The sequence below is a fragment of the Sphaerodactylus townsendi genome, linkage group LG01, assembly GCF_021028975.2.
Source record: "Sphaerodactylus townsendi isolate TG3544 linkage group LG01, MPM_Stown_v2.3, whole genome shotgun sequence".
Classification (NCBI taxonomy): domain Eukaryota; kingdom Metazoa; phylum Chordata; class Lepidosauria; order Squamata; family Sphaerodactylidae; genus Sphaerodactylus; species Sphaerodactylus townsendi.
In genome coordinates, this window is record NC_059425.1 from 165,765,134 (window position 1) to 165,780,783 (window position 15,650).

A 15,650-nucleotide genomic window follows, 5' to 3' on the forward strand; every position below is an offset into this window, starting at 1 on the left:
GGATGCAGAAATGCTACTGTGTTGAAACAGGTATGCAAGCAGGGTTTTAAACCTTTATTATTTTCTCTCAGAAGTTCCTAGACTTGTGCATTGTTTTAATGTGACATGAAATTGTGGGGGAGACGCTTTTTATGTGCAGCAAAAAAGGCAGACATGTGAAACATTTCCTAACCTGGAAGAAAACGGCATGGCCTTTCTTATGCCAAGGTCTGCATATGCAAGAGTTGTTCTTTTTCTCATGTGACTGAATGCAAAATATCAGCACAATCTAAGCACTACCTTGCCAACATTTGCTTCCATCCAGACAAAACACCTCAAGCTCTCATCCTTGTTTGAAATAGGTATGTTATTTGACTTTCACTCACTTAATTCCCAGCTTCTTGAGCCAGATTTCAAAGTCTTGGCACGCAGATTTTGTCAGTTTTCCAAATGATTTCAGGGTCTTGAAATTCAGATATCCCATGTTTGGGGTCCATAAATTATCTACTGCCCAATGCTATAGGGCTGGGAGGGGGGGGGTGCAGCCAAGATCTACCAGGGCCACATAAAACACATACTAAATGAAATGGAACAGCAAGTTAAATTGGGCAAGTTCTTCCCGTTTTCTTTTGTTGGACTTTGAACGCTCATATTTTTTGCTGTCATTTTCTAGCCTTCCCCAGTAGCCCTTTCCTAGCCTTTGCAGCCAGCATTTCCAAAATGGTGCCAAATTCTCCCCACTTGGCTTGCAAATGAATCCTGGGAAGCAAGAGTATCACGGCAAGAGAGACAAAACTATCCTTTAAATGGAGACTACTGTCCCACAATGTGGAGTGGTGCATTCACTTTTGTTGTTTGTTTCTTTGCCATCTTTTTCCTTACTAACTTCTTTGGCATCCCCTTCATTTATCAACACCCCCTCCCCCCCCAAATTTATTTGGTATACTCCTTCATGTCTCTTCTGAAACTCCATTTCCTGTCCCTACTGTGCTTAGGGTTGCTGACTCTTGGCTAGGAAATATTTTTGAGGTGGAGCCTGGGAGGGTGGAGTTTGGGGAAGATTTGGGGATTCCTCCCATATGTATGTATGTATGTATGTATGTATGTATGTATGTATGTATGTATGTATGTATGTATGTATGTATTCATTCATTCATTCATTCATTCATTCATTCATTCATTCATTCATTCATTCATTCATTCATTCATTCATTTATTAGATTTAATGAACTGCCCACCCTGGAAGGGCTCTGGGCGGTGTACAACAAAACAACAAGTAAAACAATAATACACAATAAACAATTAATTAAATTCATAACTTAAAACTCTATCAAACATAGCAGCATTACATATCCAGTAAATAATGATTGTGGCGCCCGATCCCAAGGCCGGGAGGGGACAGGCAGTGCCGAATAGATGTTATATCGGCAATGCCAATGATGGTATAGCATGCAACGCGGGGGCATCCGAGGGGGGACTTTGAATGCAGGGCATAATGCCATAGAGTCCACCTGCCAAAGCAGCCATTTTCTCCAGAGGAACAGATGTTGGTCATCCAGAAACCAATTGTAATAGTGAGAGGTTGGCAACCATAGATATGCTTAAAGGAAGAAAAGACCAATATTTTATGTAGGTGATGTAATACTGGGAAAATAATTTGAATGGAGAAGAAAGGCAAGTTGTTTTCAAATTCACATTGCTTGTACAAGGTTATTTCAAATCACACTGGCCGCGACTCATGGTTCTCCTCTTGTCAGAAGCAAGACACAAAGCTGTTGCCTGGTATCTTCGTACCACTTTTTTGATCTGAGCCTCCAGCACAAAAACTTTACATTCTTATCTGCTTCAGGTAAAATAATTAGGCATTCTGTGTTTTTAAGTTTTTCAGTGCTTCATAGTCTCATGATGCATTCTATACTCTTTATATACTCGATGCTTTGAAGATTGCCCCCCAATAAAAGAACAAGCAGGGGAATGCAACAAATAAGCAGGTGAGGGGAAACTGAGGCCCCTTCCGCACACGCAAAATAATGCGTTTTCAAACCACTTTCACAACTCTTTGCAAGTGGATTTTGCTATTTTGCTTCAAAGCTTCAAAGAGCACTGAAAGCAGTTTCAAAGTGCATTATTCTGCATGTGCGGAATGAGCCTGAGTGAGTTCAGAAAATGGCACTGAGGAGGAAGTTCAGGGAAGCAGAGACTATGGGAAACATAGCCCATAGATCGCACAGCAGCTGAAGACATTTTCAAAATGTTTCAGTGAGAGAATCATTTAAAAATAGAATTCATTTAAAACATTTTGAGGCTGGAAATAAAATGTTTGGGGGTAAAAACAATGTACAATTCCATGATGGAAATGTTTCAAACTTTTCAAAATGTTTTTAAAAGTTTGTAAGGAAAAGACCTTAAGGGGCTGGTAGGATTATGACTTATAGTAGAATTATGACCAGGGGCATACCTAGGCAAACTGGTGCCCGGGGACAAAATCAGAGTTTGGTGCCCCCCTCCCCGCCCGGCATATGGGCGGCCACCCTCCCCCACCATGACCAAACAATGATTTTTTGTACCAGCTCACAAAACACCTCCCACTCCCATCAAAACATACATGGCTCTCTCCACACCAACTCTTTTCCTAATTTCCTAATCACAACAACCCTATGAGGTAGGTTGTTAGCCTGAGAAACAACTCCAAGCCAGTGCAAGTGGGTATTAAGCATGTAAATCTCTCACAAATCACCCCCAGCAAAACATTTACCAAACAAATGTCAGCATCATCTCTCACAAAACACCTCCAGTGGAATCCACCCCCAAACAGCATCACTTTCAATGGTGTTTAAACTAGGGAGCTCAGATTCTTCTTTTAAACCTACCTTAAAGGGAGAATCTGGGATCCCCAGTTAAAACAAAATTGAAAGTGATGCTGTTTGGGGGTGGATTCTCCCCCACCCTGAAACAGAATCACTTTTGAGGGTTGGAGATTCAGATGAAACAAATAGCAGATTTGGGTGGAATCTGGGCAAATTTGGGCACATTCGGACAAAAATTGTCCGATTATGTCCTGCCCAAATATGAACAAATGTGAATGCAAGGTATTTGGGTGGGGGGGGGGTATTTTTGGTGTTTTTTTGGCCTGCAGGGAGCGCATTTTTAAAGCTAGCAGCACCATGATTTCAGGGCATCATCCAGAGACTGCCCTGATGATACCACCTGAGTGTGGCGGTGTTTGGTTCAGGGGCAGCAAAGTTATGGACGTCCAAATGGAATGCCCCCATCCCCATTGTTTTCAATGGGAGCTAACCTGAGATGGGGGCTACCCATTTGAGGGACCATAACTTTGGTCCCCCTGAACATAACTTCACCAAACTTGGGTAGCATCATAAGAATAGTTAACAGATGATACCCTGAAAATTTTGGTGTCACTAGCTTTAAAAATACACCCCTTCCAGGCACTCCAAGAAATGTGCCCAAGATTCTTTGTTTTGCAGTGACTTTGCTCCATTGTAGCTAATGAGAAATTTCTGAGGCAGGCTGCACATTTTTGAAGATAGAGGCTCCAGACTTTCAAGGTGGCTCCAGGAGGGTCTCCTGGTAATAGCATCCAAGCTTGGTGAGCTTTGCTTCTGGAGTGGGGAGGGGGGCGAGTTGAGAGAGTTCTGAGAGTACTCAACCCACAGGCTTTCATATGCAAGAGCGGGGAAACAAAATAAGCATTTTTGGAGCCCATAAAATTGAACCCCCAGAAGCAAAGGTCTCCAAACCTGGATGTTATTACCAGGAGGCCCTCCTGGAGCCACCCTGAAAGTCTGGTGCCTCTATCTTCAAAAATGTGCAGCCTATCTACACACTCAGAAATTCCCCATTTGCTACAATGGAGCAAAGTCACTGCAAAACAAAGAATCTTGGGCAAATTTCTTGGGGTGCCTGAAAGAGGTGTATTTTTAAAGCTAGTGACACCAAAATTTAAGGGTATCATCTGGTAACTATTCTCATGATGCCATCCAAGTTTGGTGAAGTTATGTTCAGGGGGACCAAAGTTATGGTCCCTCAAATGGGTAGCCCCCATCTCAGGTTAGCTCCCATTGAAAACAATGGGGTTGGGGGCACCCCCTTTGGGGGTCCATAACTTTGCTACCCCTAAACCAAACATCACCAAATTTGGGTGGTATCATCAGGACAGTCTCTGGATGGTACCCTGAAATTTTGGTGTTGCTAACCTTACAAATGCGCCCCCTGCAGGCCGGAAAGTGAAAAAACACTTAAAAATTAAAAAAACCACAAACGACCCTGAAATATTGGCGCCCCCCCACGTGACCAAATGAGGGGCGCCCGGGGACATAGGGTACCCCCTGTCCCTAGGCAGGAATGCCACTGATTATGACTCTCAAAAACAAAACAGACATGTCCACTAGTCTTTATCTCCAAATGGACAGTTTAGCACAATATGGCAACTTGCAATCTTTAGCCTTCACTCTTGCTATGTTGGGAGCAAGTATGTTTTATGGCTAACATTAGGCAGCCATAATATGTAACTTTAATTCCCAGCCTGCTGTATAGAGGCGAGCCATAAAAGGGCACAGTGTTCCATCTTTTGTTTGTATTCTTCATTTTATTCTCATTCTATTTTGTTAAGGTCAGCCATGCTGGTCTCATGGAGATCATTAGGAGGCTTTTGCTTATTTAATTCACTAACTGCTGAAGGGCACGCTGTTTTTCCATGGTGCTCATACAAGTCCAAGTGGCGGAAGATTTGGTTTCATCTACTTGAACTCCAGCGACACAAATATTTCAGCAGTGAATCAATACTGGGAAAAAGGATAGCTGGTAAGGTAGAGAGTGTTTATAGAAGATGTTTCATCACTACTAGTAAAACATGGCTTGTTAGTTCAGGAAGTGCTGGTATTCAGTCCTTTGATGGAGGCTTCTGACAATTCAGCAACTTAAAAACCTACCGGTAGATTATTTTTTCCAGGAAAAAAAGGGAAGTTAGGCTGGTGATTCTTTGCAAAAAGTGAACTTTACTGTTGTACAGATTTTCCCTGCTTGTCATTCAAAAAATCATAATCATATGATTTTTTAAATCACATATTCTGGACAACTTGCATTTCTTAGATTGCTTGCATAAAAATGATCTGCTCTTCAGCATGTTTAATCAGGTGAAAGTCCCATTAATGTAATTGGGACAGATTTTCAAGTAAGAAAAATGACTTGCAGATGTTAAGGGACTCTATGTATAAAGAGCCTCTTTCACCCCATTTCATACGCAGGCAGTGCAATCCCCAGGTTGCCAAGTAATGCCACAACTAACGGCCATGGCTTCCGAATCAGTGAAGCCAACTGACCAGCTGCCCCCAAAACAAGTGTGGTGGAAACCAATAAAACTTCTCACCAAGCTGACACAGGTAATTGCAAGCTTGAATGAAGCCCTTTAGACAAGCCCACCGTAAAAGTGCGCCAAACCCGCAGATCGCCTAAATCCTCCATATAGCAGAACCAGCGGGAAGCTCGGGGAATGTAAAAAAGATCCCTGCCCAAAAACTCCCGCTTCATGGCCTTTTCGCAGCCCCGCCAAGTGGTCAATAGTCTGTGTGCTAATTGTGCATGCTAGTGCCAAACGACCGTCCACCAAAGGATACAAGAGTCCAATTGGGAACTCCTGCCCGTGAAAAAAAAACCTGACACCACAAGGAAGGGGTAGCCGCCAACAACCATGCCTCCAAGAAAAATTGAAAAAAAAGGGGGGGGCGAACTGGTGTAACCGTAAAGTTTGAAGGAGGGGAAGGAGTCAAACCACCGAACAAGAGCTGAACCCAGCCATACAGAAAACAAGGAACACTGGCTGATCCAGCTGTCGCTGAGGCTGCTTCTCCTTCCAATCAGTACCCATATTGGGACCCGCCCCACCCCTTTTGGCCAAGATCCATCCATGGAACTCGACCCGCCAGTACATTAGGGCCGAGGGCTGCACCCCCTATGTCGGCAGAGAAGCCGTAAAGCCTGTGTCGTGTAGCACTGCCGCATGGCCAGAGGCGCAGCCTGCTATGCCCCATACAATAATGAAGGGAAGGGGGGTGGCGAGCTGGATGGTGTACCCCCAGGCCGGGAAAATGCTGCAGTTGGGGGGGCACTCCCCGCCACACAAACCCATGTGGAAAAACGGCATAAAACCTTGTAGCCACACGCAGTCCAAACTGTGAAACACTAATAACCCGAGTGACTTCTCCATATGGACCTGAGTTACTGGTGCGGCCCAACTTCTAGCTGTTTAAGAAACTACTATCCCACTATGACTCCAGAAACTCCTGGCGGGACAAGGCGCCGACCCGGCTAACAACCTGCACAGCCTTCTAGGTGGCACTCCAACTAAAGGGCCCATCCCCTTTTGAGCAGGAACCCTTACCTGGACTAGGGCTGCCAAACACATGCACAGATCGTTGACCAAAAGACTCACCGGGAGAAGACAAACTGGGGGACCAGCAACTCACGCCAACCCGACTGGGTGAACGGTGTCTGCCAAGGTCCCACTCCTTAGGCCGACAAGATATCTCTGCCGACGGGGCTGACGCCTTAATCTCCCACCTGGGAGCTGGCATTCCCGCATGGGGTATCGCCCCAGGAAGGCTGGCAGCAACATCAGTCTGGCCAAGCCGCGTCATTACCAATACAGGACTAGCAACGCCATGAGGCATGGGTTCTGAGGACAGGGCCTCTGAAATCCCAGGCGTTGCCATATCTCCCCCTGACACCCCGGTCCAAAATAGGGGAAAAGGTCACTCAGCCGAGCAGGTTGGCCCGCAGAGGCCGGGTCCAAGCTAATTGAGGACTGCACCGTATCTGCGGGTGTACCACAGTCTGATCACATCATCACCAACAGTGGGGCTGTAAAGCTAGGAGGCAGTGGTGCCCGAAATGAGGGAGAAGAGGAAACCACAAAGAGGGACCTCTCTCTCAGTTCCTGGCTCTCCGTATCCGGAGCTACCTCCTCATAAACAGCAGAGGAGGGATCCAGGGCTGACAGAACCACGCACCCTGAAAACCACCAGGACTGGAACCTCCCCCCAGGCCGCATGGCCAAGGTTCCTCTCTCTATTGCCACCGAGGCTAACTCACACAGAACCTGGTGTGCCAAGCGGCACCCATTGCGTTTCCTCACCACTATAGTTGAGCAAACTGCTCCTTCCGTATAAATTAAAGTGGGGGGGGGCACATGCCTTCGCAATGCCCAACACATCATCCAGGAACCAAAAACAAAGGGGGAGGGAGGGGGAGGGGTAAACCCAAACTCCTAATTAGCAACCACTACCAACTCCGAAACCTCAACCCCTTCTTAGCCTAGTTCTCTGCCTAGCAAACCAGCACTTGTTCAGTTTGCTCCAGGCGTCGAAGAAGGCCGGAGCAACGGCGTGCTGCCTAATATATAGGGAGCATGCTCCACCCCTATCACTTGTGTGCATCACATGATCAGGTCGGGTGTGGCTCAGCTGCACGGCCGACCCAGGGCACGCATGCTCCCTGCTCCAGAGCTCGCCATGTGCCCTGCCCCCTGTCGCAATTATGGCCCAGTTGATTCTGGGACTGTTATTTATGTAAGTTTCCATTTTCCTTCCTGAAGTTATTAATACTATCACAGTTGACAATGTTAATTCCTTTAGGTCCAGAATACTGAAGTGGCTAGAATGCCAGACAAGATTCTGGGAATTGTGGGCTTGAATCCGAACTCTGCCATGGAAATTCACTAGGTGTGCTTGGAGCAGATACTCTCCACCCAAACTATCTGACAGTGTGGTTGTGATGTTAAAATGGAAGATCATGAGTATGATGTTACGTTAGCCATTTTATTTTCAATCCTTTTCCTAGTTATCTCTAGAATGGAATTTGCTTTTTTTCACTTTTACCTCACACTGAGTCAACATTTTCACTGAACTACATTTAATTGGATGCTTAGAGTGGACTTGCCTAAATTTTAAGAGGCAGGACATTGGACTTTGGCTGGAGAAACCTGTATTCAAACATGTTTCTGTTCTGAGTCACTGGGTGGTCCACATTTCTCAACCTAGCATACACTGCCTTTGCAGAAACAATGAGATAGAGACATGATAAACTGATGTAGTCAGATGCACACTTTTTACATTGATTCCAAGTACTTTTCCAACTGTACTGCTTAATTGTCTTTAAATACTGTGGAACATAGCGTGGTCTCCAGCAAAGAAGGACATTTAAAAAAAGAAATTGTTTTCTTCTTTGGGAATGCATCCCATCTGAATGATTAAGAAATGAATGCAAATAATAAAACTATTTTTAGTATTGCACTAACACCCCCGGAGTTTTACAGAAATGGAAGCCCTCAGAACTCACTTGTGGTTAAGCTACAGCAATATTGCTGGCAGAGGGACCAAAAGAAGATTTCGCATTTAGAAAAACATCAAGGGTCCTTCTCCAAGAAATGCAAACAAAAAGGAAATATTTTTCAAAAAATAAACAAAGCTACTGAGTTAAACACACACAAAAGGAACAAAAGGACGTTTGAGTTTTCCATGTTTTCACTTTTTGCGGTAGCACATTTGATAGTGTGGACCCAGCCTGTGTCAGAACATCACAGCTGTGTAAGCGCAGCAATGCCCACGTTTTGCCCCGAGATCTGTGAGGCATATGGAGAACCTATCTAGTTTGCTCCTGCTATGTGGGCGCTCTCTGACTTCGCTAAAATTAGCAAGTCCTGTTCACAGAAGGGCTCACACAACTGAGTAAACTATCCAGATAGAAACAGCAGCTTCTTGGGTGGAAAGCTGCTTTACATTGAAAGTGCTATTCCTTCCCTCAGAAAAATGGCAGTAAGGATTTTTATCCAAGGCATCTTTGATTATCAGAAAGACTGATTGACTGATGGATTGATTCATAGTTTGCATTTAATATACTGCCCATCCTCAAAGGGCTCTGGGCGGTGGACAGAATCTAATAAAACAACATAAAACATTAAAACTGCTAAAAACATATACACTGAGCTAAAACTGTCCATAGATGGTGAAGACAGCTGAATTCCTGCAAGCAGTCAAAAAAGCTTACAGCCCACCCTCACTATAGGGAAGGCACTCAATTCAGCAACTGCCCCCCCCCTCCAAAGGCCCAGTGGAACAGCTTTGGTCAAATCCCCACTACCGTCTTAGCCAGGTTTCAGAACACAAACTAAACAGGTTTGAGGTCGTTTGTGTTCTGAAACCTGGCTAAGACGGTAGTGGGGATTCAACTGGGGAGGTCGTCCCTCAAACCTGGTTAGTTTGTGTTCTGAAACCTGGCTAAGACGGTAGTGGGGATTCGACTGGGGAGGTCGTCCCTCAAACCTGGTTAGTTTGTGTTCTGAAACCTGGCTAAGATGGTAGTGGGGATTCGACCAGGGAGGTCGTCCCTCAAACCTGGTTAGTTTGTGTTCTGAAACCTGGCTAAGATGGTAGTGGGGATTCGACCTCAGATTTGCAGGTCTTGTGGAACTGTTCAAGATCTTGCAGGGCCCGGATGATGGTCTGTAGCCTGAAGTTGTTCCACACACTTCTTGCTCCTATGGCTACTTGCCAGTGCTCACTGAGATCACCTGAGTAGTTGAACCCTGTTTCAGACATGATACTGGTTGGCAAGTGATAGGAATGGCAACTAAAATCAGAAGACATTCAGCAGTGAGTTAACAGATCTTTCCTAAAAATCATCAAGTAACTGCTCACCGCATTTGCTGTGCAGTGGATCCTCTTCCTAATTCACTTGTAAGCCTTACCCTGAGGAACAGTTTTATTTTCTCTCCATACTACCTGACCAGGAAACCTGGCAATGAATAGATTTGAAATCTGGGGTTTCATGTTCAAAGAAGGTTAACAATGAGGACCATGCATTTCAGAGGAGGTCGGTACTATTCTTACTCCATATATGTACGTTTCACAGTCATGGCTGGGCACTCCTATTGTTTGCAAGAAGCGAGGTGGCTGTGATGAGAGTGCATGGATGTTTTACATGGAATCCAAGTAGATGTTGTTCCCTATTTCTTATTCCTTCTGAAGGCGGCTCACACAACAGGAGAATTATTAAAGCCAATGCAGACAACCAGCCCAATACTGTGGCTAGCAAGGTATGCCCTGCCAATCTCAGACAAGCACTCCAAAAAAAAAAGATTAATTACACCCCAGTACACTTCAATGCATGATTGGCGTATTAAGTTTAATGGTCACAGCTTAAGACTAGTTTAAATGATGTATTTAACCACATTTGTGGCCGATGTTGCGATGTCTGTTTGCCATGAGTGTTGATTTGGTTTCTTATCCTATGTCCAGGCAGGTATCTTAAAGAAAGTTGTAGAAGTTAGTATTTCCAAGAAAGAAATGTGAGATAATCTACATTCTTTCAAGCCATTGGAAAACAGAACTTCATTGGTCACCCAATACTGAAAGACTCCTTCCCTAAGAGTAAAAATGTAAATGTTAAGATGGAACTGCAAAAAAAGATAATAAGAAGCCACCATGGATTTGTTAAGGTGGATTCCTAAGGTAGCAAGTTACCTACTCAATATGCCAAAGGTATGTAGTCTTAGAAGTGAACAAATATGCTCCGTGAAAACAAAAATATCTCTGTGATACCTACATCATCCAGAATGGGCCTTAGACTGCCCTGATGAAGTGTAGCTTCTGACAACACTATGATTATTTATGATCTTATAATATTCACTGGATTCAAAGATCTATAACGAGATGGTACCATGTATGCTGGTCATTGCATAGTCTCTGATTATTCTTGCCTCACTTTTTTAAAAAAGTAATTTTATGGCTCTGATGCTAAATACTTTTGCAGAGAAGAAATTGAGATATCCCATGTATTTCGGTGATCCTGAGTGAATACAGATGATGATTTCCCAAGTAGTAACTTACCACAATGTAACTTGAGCATCTGTGCCGTCTTGCCAAATGGTGAGAAGAGAATCTTACCACTCCCTTTCTCTCCTGGATTTGTGATCAAGTGCCAGAATATGCTAAGATTTATCTCTCCAGTTCGCAGGATAATACAGATGGCCCGTTTTCCAAGTGGTTATATGCACAACGTTGTCATAAGTTTCCACATAGTAAACAGAATCATCTGTGTGGAATTGGATCCATTCTCTTCCACATAATTGTGCCATGCATATATCTTATAATATGCCAGCAGATCTGAACATAACCTTTGCAGTTCTTGTATGGAAATATGGAAAAGTTCCTGTCATATTATTTTCTCTTTTCATACTATCTTTTTACCCACTGCCAATGCATCTCCATGACTGGAACCTGACCCAGATAATTCAAACATGGATCAATTCTGAGTTACAGAGAGGTTGTCATTAAAATGTATATATGTATGTATATCCTAATTATTTTAAATGAAACTCAATTCAAATTAAATAGTGGCAATTTCAGTACATTAAGGATTCACTCAGATGTTACCGTGTATGAATGATCTAATGACCCTTTTCCTCGGCTCTGCAGGGTTTAAGACTGTTTGTACTTTGCTTTTTGTTATGAATTACATCTAAAAAGGAACCGACCTGACAAAAAGACATTATGGAATTGAAAGGAATAGAGGAGCAAATGAATGCATATTCCTCTCTGGAGAAGGATGCCAGGAATTGAACGTAAGAACATAAGAGCTGGATCAGACTAGTGGTCCATTTAGTCCAGCATCCTGTTACACTCAGTGGCCAACATGTTGCCCTGTTTAGTCAATGGCCAACCTTTCCCTGATGTTGCCTCCTAGCTCTGATATTCAAATATTTACTGCATCTGAATGTGGAGGTTCCTGGAGCCAGACCTATCTCATAACTCATGACTGACAAGGTTAGATTAACAATTATTTTAGCTATTTGAGAGAGAGTGGTTCTAGATAAAGAAGAGTGGAAGAGTTTGGATTTATATTCCACGTTTCTCAATTATAAGAAGTCTTAAAGCAGCCTACAAACTCCTTTTCTTAATTTCCCCACAATAGACACCTATTGAGGTAAATGGGGCTGAGAGACTTCTGAGAGAACTGTGATTAGCCCAAAGTCACCCAGCAGGCTTCATGTGTAAGAATGGGGAAATAAACCTGGGTCACCAGATTAGAGTCTACAACTCATGTGGAGGAGTGGGGAATCAAATCTTTGGCAAAGCTTAATTCTTGAGTTTTCCGGTGTAAAGCTGTATTTCTCAACAGAAGTAGAAATTATCTTAAGTATATTAATTTTGGAACTCTTAATATACCTTGTGCCATCAAAGCTATTGTCAAGAAATCTTGATGTCTTAGTTCTGCAGCTGCTGAACCTTGATTAAAACATTGTTCTATGTATTATTAGAAAAGTTTGGATACTTGATAAACTATGCTGTCTATCTGGACCACAAAAGCAAAAAAACCTTTCAAGCTTTCTAGCCACTTATGACTAATTATGCAGTAATTATGCTTGGAAGTACGAATGGATTACAAAACCATCATTCCTCTAAGTAAATTTAAATAGCACCCTTGATCTGTATCTGTAAGACTTATCCCTGCTCTTAAGTAATAACACATTGCAGTCAAATCTCTTTCCCTTACATCTGTTCAAATGGAAACATGTGGTATTAGAGTTCTAATACCATGCCCTTGGTACAGATATACCGTAGAGACTTCCCTTGGAAAACTTCATTGTTAGTGAACAATTTGTGGGCAGTTAATGTACTCCCTTGTTGAAGGTTGCATTCCCTTATGTTAAATGTGCTATTCTGATGGTAACGGCAAATTAAATGAACAAACTTGTGATCCCATTTACATAATATGGTTTTTATTTCCACAGCAAAAGCCTGATCATACAGTGGAATGTCATTGTACAACACACACAATCTATTTGATTTGAATTCTTCCTCAGGAGTTCTTTGTGAATTCTGTTCTCTGGTCCTAGATGCCCTTGGTTTGCATCAGGTCTCAGTTTTCTCTTAACACTGAAGATCTGTTAAATGCCCAATTGCGCTCACAATCAAGGAAAGGTCAGTAAAGACTCTTTTTGAAGGATGTTAATCAGTTAGGCCCACAGAGGGGGCCTAACTGTTTCACCATTTTTTTTATCATTCTAGAATTCTAATGTGAAAGTACCCTCTAGAGGCCAGGAGGATGTACTGCATAATAAGCCTAGTGTGTCCAAAGGATATAACTATCTCACAAACGCAGGGTGTGTGTGTGTGTGTGTGTGTGTGTGTGTGTGTGTGTGTGTGTGTGTGTAAATCAAATATTGTGGAACTTTAAAAGCTAACTGAAAAAGATCAAATATGGATGAATACTTAACAGCAAGTCTTAATTTGAAATTTGACTTAACAGTGTAACCTTCTTGGTCCGTACATCTGAGAATGTGCTAAGTGTGCATTCACCTGTAGTGTGTAACTAGTAGACTGCTTATATAAAACTTCCCATTTTGAGAGAACCACTTCCAAATTGTCATAAGGAATGGTGCTTCTCTTTTTGGAAATACACTACTATTCTAGTTTGTGACCTAAAGGACTGTGATCATTGAAATGGAATGCACTGAAGAATAACATAAATGCCTTCTTGTGGATATTGCATTTATCAATCTTATGGGCAACCTGTTGTCAAATCCATATATTTTTTTAAATAATATTGATAGGATTATATCTATATATGCTTTAATTTAAGGTGTATTGTTTCAAGATTAGAGAATTTTACACGAATTGTTGCATGATATACTTTTATATTTAGAGTATTTGTTGGGTGCTGTGTGCCATGTTTATGAGCTTTCTTGGAGTCATCTAGTTTGTCAAATGGTGAATTTTATAAACTTTTATAAAATTTAAAAATGGATTAAAATGCATTTTCACATTCATCAGGAAGAAAGTGAAGAAATATAGTTTTAGCAAGGCGCTGCCATCTCTAATTAAAGGACTTCAAGTTAAAAATGGTGGGAAAGACCTTCTGCCCAAGAATCTGGAGAACTGCTGCCAATCAGTAGTAAAATCTGGGCTGGATTCACAAACACTTGGTATAAGACAGCTTCATATGTTCATAAAAGAGAAAAGTAACATATTTGACATGGTGGTTTGCAAGGGAATGAGACCATCAAACTCTGGAAAATTATTGGAGGTAACCCTTTGTTCCCCCTTCAAGAACATCTCAGGAGCAATATTTATTCACTGCACACATGTCATTTTTCCTTTTCCAGGGGGATGTCTGCAAAGCTACGGCAACACAATTATGTGCATATTGCATCTTGTCCAATAGTGTCACCATAACTTTGCAGTCATGCCCCTCAAAACAAAAAAGGAAAAAAAACACGTGCACAGGAATGCTAGGCAAAACAAACTATGTTCAATTACTTTTTACAGCAAAATAGTGCGCGGATGAACTGCAAGCAGAGGAAACCTTCATGGGGAATCCTCATGGAGAATATGCTGCAGCACACAAAATGGTGGGTGCAAGCAGCGAAAATGACAGTAAGAAGTTTGGGTGGGAGGAATAAAGTGTTTCCTGCCTCCTACCAGGAGGTTGTAATTGTCTTCAACCTGGGTTGGGGGAAAAGATTGCTAGTCCAGCAATTTTTTTTAAACCCAGGTTGAGAGAAATAAAACAGGCTGAAGTAATTTGGGGGGAGGGAGTTGTACAAATGTCTTCCCAAAAACGTTTTTTATAACATCCCCAGGATGTTATATTTATGCTGTGCAAAATCCACCACCGCACTTGGAGTACTGTGTCCAGTTCTGGTCACCGCATCTCAAAAAGGATATTGAGGAGATAGAAAAAGTGCAGAGAAGGGCAACAAGGATGATTGAGGGACTGGAGCACCTTCCCTATGAGGAGAGGCTGCAGCGTTTGGGACTCTTTAGTTTGGAGAGGAGACGGCTGAGGGGGGGATATGATTGAAGTCTATAAAATTATGCATGGGGTCGAAAATGTTGACAGAGAGAAATTTTTCTCTCTTTCTCACAATACTAGAACCAGGGGGCATTCATTGAAAATGCTGGGGGGAAGAATTAGGACTAATAAAAGGAAACACTTCTTCACGAAAAGAACGGTGATTGGTGTTTAAACATACGGCTATGAGGTGGTGATGGCCACTAACCTGGATAGCTTTAAAAGGGGCTTGGACAGATTTATGGAGGAGAAGTCGATTTATGGCTACCAATCTTGATCCTCTTTGATCTGAGATTGCAAATGCCTTAACAGACCAGGTGCTTGGGAGCAACAGCAGCAGAAGGCCATTGCTTTCACATTCTGCATGTGAGCTCCCAAAGGCACCTGGTGGGCCACTGCGAGTAGCAGAGAGCTGGACTAGATGGACTCTGGTCTGATCCAGCTGGCTTGTTCTTATGTTCTTATGTTCTTATGTACCCTCTGAAACCATAATCCTTCTACTATCAATTACCAAATAATTTATGATAATTTGTGTATCATTCATCAGTAATTCTACCTATACGATAGACCATTATGGCTCTACCAAAATCATTTATGAAATGGCACCTGACATGTTTTTCAAAATGGCCGTACTTTTAATGCTGCTTCTTTTTGTAATCACATTTGTTGTCCTTCCATTCTGTATTAGAAAGCAAATGTCCATTTGCTCTGTTATATTCATTTTGTGATCTATTCTTTCAGAAGCAAGCAAGCAAGTAAAAAAACAAGTCATCGATTTGTCTGTGAGACAGACTTGGAGTACT